Source organism: Centrocercus urophasianus, unplaced genomic scaffold, assembly GCF_019232065.1.
Source record: "Centrocercus urophasianus isolate 14NV4802_14NV808 unplaced genomic scaffold, USGS_Curo_1.0 seq_547, whole genome shotgun sequence".
NCBI classification, from domain to species: Eukaryota; Metazoa; Chordata; class Aves; order Galliformes; family Phasianidae; genus Centrocercus; species Centrocercus urophasianus.
Window position 1 is genome coordinate 11253 of NW_024885141.1, and position 5653 is coordinate 16905.

The window sequence follows — 5653 nt, forward strand, 5'->3', positions numbered from 1 at the left end:
CCCAGATAACCATTTAACAGGATACCCACTATATCCTGTCCCCTTACCCCGTGTATGACTTACAAGGTCCATTTGTGGGTGCTCCCCCCAAGGAGCTGCTCGCCAGAGCCTGCCCACCCCAGCCGGCATCCTATCAAACCTGTGAGCTCACTTCCCAGGGGCAGCAGCAAGGCTATACCCCGCGTAGGACATCTCCATATGGCTTATGGGTCCCCTCAGTCCATACACATACCTGGTCCGCCGATGGATGGTCCTTGTCTGCTCCCGCAGTGATCGGATGAGGAAGGGGAGTCCTTCCGAGAAATCTTGGGGCGCGCCTAAGGCGTCCCTCTTCTCAACCGGTCCTGCAGCTGAGCAGAGGGGGTCCCACCTGGGGTTCCAAATTGACGTGTGGAATCACACTCGGTAACCCAAGTAAGATTACAAAGCAGGTACGGTTTATTCAGTGCTGCGCAGACACCTGGTGCAAGGGGGATAGATCCGCCTAACTTGCACACCGTCTGGAAAAATCAAGCTACAGATATAGGCAAAACTAATACAGAATCAAGTTTTCCCAGAATTCGGATACATATTCATTACACCCCCAAGAGTTCGTTAGCATGCAGACCCTCCCCTCTTGCGCGTGCGTAGTGGATCGTGGGATGAAGATTTGTTGTTTTCCTCGCAAAGGCTTCTGACTGTTTTCACTGTAAACTCCTGGCCTTTCGGGGGGGGGGCATCCCCCCAAACCATTTTCTTCTTGCCCTGTGGACATGTAATCACCTCCCTGCCTGTTGCATTGCCTCCCGCCTACAACACCTGCCAAATGTCCTCGGGCTGTTCTTAAACCCTTATCTTTATGGCCTTCATCCCCCTCACTATCCCAGACACAGTGTCTGCCATCCCTTATTTTCTAACAAGCTCTACATTCCTGCTTCTATAAACTATCTCTAACTATTCCCCTTCACCCCCCTTATTCTCAGTCACTGTGAAGTCTTCTTGCCTTTTTACTTTCACTTGTGGGGCCTGTCTCACCTTTCACTCCCAAGGCTATTCCTTTTTTTTCATGTGAGAACAACCAGAAGGGTTCAGTCGTGTCTGGTAGTCCCAAAGCAGAGGCCTTCATGAGTTCTTGTTTCAGATGATGGAATACCCTCCTTGCCCCCAAATTCCATATAATATTCTTTGGATACAATTTCAAAAGAGCATAAAGAGGCTTTACCAATAGTCCATAGCTGTGTATCCACAGTCGGCACCATCCTGTCATTCCTAGCAAGGTAGAGTTCCTTGGCAGTTTGAGGTTCTTGGCTTTGGCAGATGGCTTCTTTCCTGGCAGTCCTTAAGGTTCAAAGTCCAGCTGTAATCTCATATCCCAAATACATCACTCGCTGCTGAGTTATTTGCTCTTTCTGTTGAGAAACTTGACAATTATTTAAACCAAGAGAATTCAGCAAATTCACAGTCCATTGCACACAGTCCTCTTTTGTTGCTGTGGCATCCACGTACTGCAGTAAAGTTCCACCCTGGGATGGAGGAACCCAAGTCTCAGGCTCATGAGTTGACCAGTTCTCAAAAATCATTGAGCTGTTCTCACAACCCTGGGTAACACTGTTCAGATTCACCCCATCTTGGGGTTTTCCTATTCAAAGGCAAATAACCTTAGGCTTCCTTTGGCCAAACCGGGCAGGAAAAGGGATCCTTCAAATCCAGAAGGTAAACTCCACCTACTCATTCCTTAACTCAGTTAATAAAGTGTATGGATTTACCACCACTGAGTGTATGCATTCAACAATTCTATTACTTGCCCTCAAATCTTGTACCAAACTATAGCACTTGCTATCTGATTTTTCATCATCAAGACTGGGGTATTGTATTTGGATTCACATTCAATTAGTAATCCAAACTCAAAAAAGTTATCAGTTATTTCTTTTCTCTTTCTGCAATCTCATATCCTCAAAGGGCACTACTTTACCATGACTAGGCTAGCTCCTGCTTTTAATGTAATCTCTATTGGGGCTGTATTTTTGGCTTTGCCAGGTATCCAAAACTTACACCCCTAAGTATACCCAATTTAAGATTTCGGTAACTTTTGGGGGTACGGCATTGTTTTTCCCAATTTGTGTTAAAGCCATACTTAAAATTTTTAATCAGTTGATATTGTTTGACCCTTAGCTCCAGTTTTATTGAATTTAATCTCTGCATCTATTTGTTCTAATTAGTCTTGACTGAGTAACGTCTTTGGAGAACCTGGCGTGTACAAGAATTTATGAATTCCTAGTTGTTCTCCCAGACTGTATTTAATTGATCCCAAAAGGTAAGCTTTTTCTTGTTGGCCAGTAGCTCCTACTACTGTTACAAAAATCATCTATGGGTAGTAAGAGGCACCCGTATCCACCAGAAAATAAACGTCTTTATCCTGCTTCCCTAGCTGTAATTTAACCAGTGGATCTGCTAGGGTAAACTTCCCAGGTTCCTATAATTCCGCTTTTGTGATCAGAGTTTTCTCTCTCTCAGCTTGGTACGATTTCTCTACCAGTGTCCCATTTTCCTGCAGTTTGCACACTGATTTTGGTCCAGCAGGGGTGGAGCCCTCCCTGGGCTCTTCCAGGCCCACCCCTACCTCTTTCTGAGGGGATCTCTGAGTCCTAGCTCCCTGCTCTAGTGCCGCAGTAGCAGCTGCTGTTGTTCTTCCATATTGCTCACCTCTTTTCAGTCCTGACATCCCTGTTACACCGTGCTCATCTTTGCCTTCCTCAGCCTGTGTCTTTCCCAAACTTTTTTCACTTTCCAAACTCTCATCATTACAGAAACTAACGTTATATTTCAGTTTCACTTCCTCCCTTCTGGAGGCTTCCAGTGCTAACACTGGGATTTCATGTTTCCTAGATCTCTGCAGATGAAGGCTATCCTCACTTCCAATGCTTCCAGCTAGCCGCCCCCCCCCCCCCCCTTCGCAAGTGACGCTGTTTACTGCAGCAGTCTCTGGACCCATCTCTCTCGGAGAGTTCTGCTCACCGAGGGGTGGTGCGGAGAGGTTGCTCACATGCCAGTGCAGATAAACTCACTTTTTCTCTAACCCTTTTGCCTTTTTACACTATTCCACTATTCATACCCTCAATTACACTTCCACATATCCTCAATTATGCTTCCGTATACCACTAACAATTACACTTTCTTATACCATCAAAACAGTTTGTCCCATTCCCTTCAAAACCCACAAATCAAACAATACAGTTCTTCAGTTTCCACAAACACTCAGTACTTAAGTCTCATAATTAGAACACTCAATTATAAAAACTGGTCCTGTTACTTCATTTATATTCTCGGTTTCTTATTCAGTGTTCCCCCTGGCTCATTTGTGACGTTTCTCAAGTGAGCCAAAATACAACCCAGAATGCTCTTTTCCAGAGTTTCTTTTGACACCACTTGTCCCATAACAGTTGTTTATCCCGGCTGGTCTTAGGTACTGGGTAAAAATCCCTTGTGTTTTGCTGGGTAATGGAGTTCACCTACTTTCCCAGGGCACGGGAACACTGAATTCCCTATGCAAGAGTCTTAACCAATGTCCCCCAGCAAGACAAGAGTATTTTAATCAGGGAATGGAATTTCACAAGTAACATTTTTACAACACAAAGTTTTACAACTACAAAGACAGACAGTGACAATGACTGACACAGTTATTTATACAAGGAGTGGGATCCTTCAAGAAGCGTCTTTGTAGCACAAGGACATTACAGCAATTACCACCATAATTCCTGTAACTGGTCAGAGAAAAGAACAAAGAACATAAAAACTATTTGGACATTCGCTCCAAACGCCCTCCCGGGCTCACACGAGTCCTAATTACCGATCCATCAGTTCCTATAGGTTTCCTTGAACCTATGGGCCCTAGTGGGAGCTGCCCCAAGGAGCTATCCCACCCCAGCTGGCAACCTGTCTCGCTCCAATTTATAGGAGGGAGATGAGGTTCTTTTAATATCTGTATACCCGGTGTGAGATTAAGAAACAACAGTTCATATGTTGTTCCATCGAGTTTATTACCAAACCTAATCAGGGAGACGGGGAAGGGAAGGAGGGTGATAGAAAAGATGGAAAAGAAGCAGGAGTTGCGTAAAGCGGGGATAGTCACCAGCAGGATCCAGCAGCGGTCCCGTTGCACGGCGTTTGAAGGTCCCAGGCAGACGCAGCAGGGGGACAGGGAGCAGCAGCGTGGCCAGCCTTGGGCAGCAGGCAAGTAGACGAGGAAGTCGAGGAGCCAATCCTTGAAGCTGCAGCAGCGCTCAGGCAGTAGGCATAGGAGAGTTCAACAGTATGCAGGAGTTACCTCAATCTTCAGGAATCCCTCTACCCTCGTGGTTTTCAGTTCCTCTTTTATCCTCCTTGTTCTCCTGCCTACATGACCAGGATGGGCCTCCAGCAAGAGTCATTGAGTACCCCCTGAGATGGCCATCATCCTGAGATAGGTCCACACAAAGGAGCACTTCACAGCTATTTAGCTGCAGTTCACCTCGCTCTCGTTGCCCCTGGCCTTGCCCATCTGCGTCCCCCCAGACAAAGGATCTCACAACCTTTGCCTAGGGCTTGCCTGGACTTGTCCATCTGTGTCCTTAAGACAAAGGATTTCACAATCCTTGCTCGGGACTTGTCTGGACTTGAACAAGTCCATCTGTGTTCCCAGCAAGCTTTGAGACACAGAAGTTAACAGAATAATATCTTACACAGCCTTACCCATGAGCTCACATTCCTCAGGGAGGGAGCATACTCTCCTTCATACCCCACTTAGGATGTTTCCTCACGACTTACGGGTTCCCTGTTCCCAACATACCTGGTCTGCAGCCGGGGCTCTTTCTCTGTTCCATGGTGGATGTGTCAGCCTCAGGGAGTCTTCTCCGAGAACCTCTCAGGGAATGCCAGAAGCGTCCCCTGGGCCAACCAGCCCCACAGTCAGCAGAGTCTCCTGCCTGGCTCACCAAACTGACATGCAGAAATCAAATTCTATGACCACAGAGTAGGTATAAAGTAGGTATGTTTAATCAGTGCTGCACACATGCTGGATGCAGGGGGGGTATTCCCACCTAGCCTGCATGTCAGAGAGCAAGAAAGGCACATACTTAAAGAGCAAGCTACTTACATATGCATTAGATGTCAAGGAAAAGGCTGGGTTATTACAATGAATGACTCCCCAAAATGACTGACTTCCCCCCCCCCCCCGGCCTCAAGTCTCGGTTCTTTATCACATGCATATCTCTTGGTGGTTGTTTGGTGCTCTTTCTAATGAAGGCCGTTGTCTAATTTTTCTTTGACCTGGGTCAGGTTGGAGGACGCTTGGCTGGCTCTGGTTGGTCATCTCATCGGCCTCAATTCCATTCACCAACCTGCTGCTGCTTTGTTAATTTGTGGTTTACCGTCCTAGTCTGCTGTCACACATTCCAGAGATAGGGGAGCTAACAATCTTATTTGGAAAAAACAGGAGACCCTCTGTCTGCACTAATTGTCTAAGTCTGTAGAAAAGTGTCTGTTATGGGCAGCGAGAACCTGGCTTAGCAAGATAAAACCTGCAGCTGCAGATTCAGCACCTCATGAAGGCACATAACTTTTAACCTAACTTACTTTCCTTAATTCAGTATCCTTCAACTGAAAATATATACAGCGATTAATAACAAAGCAACCAATG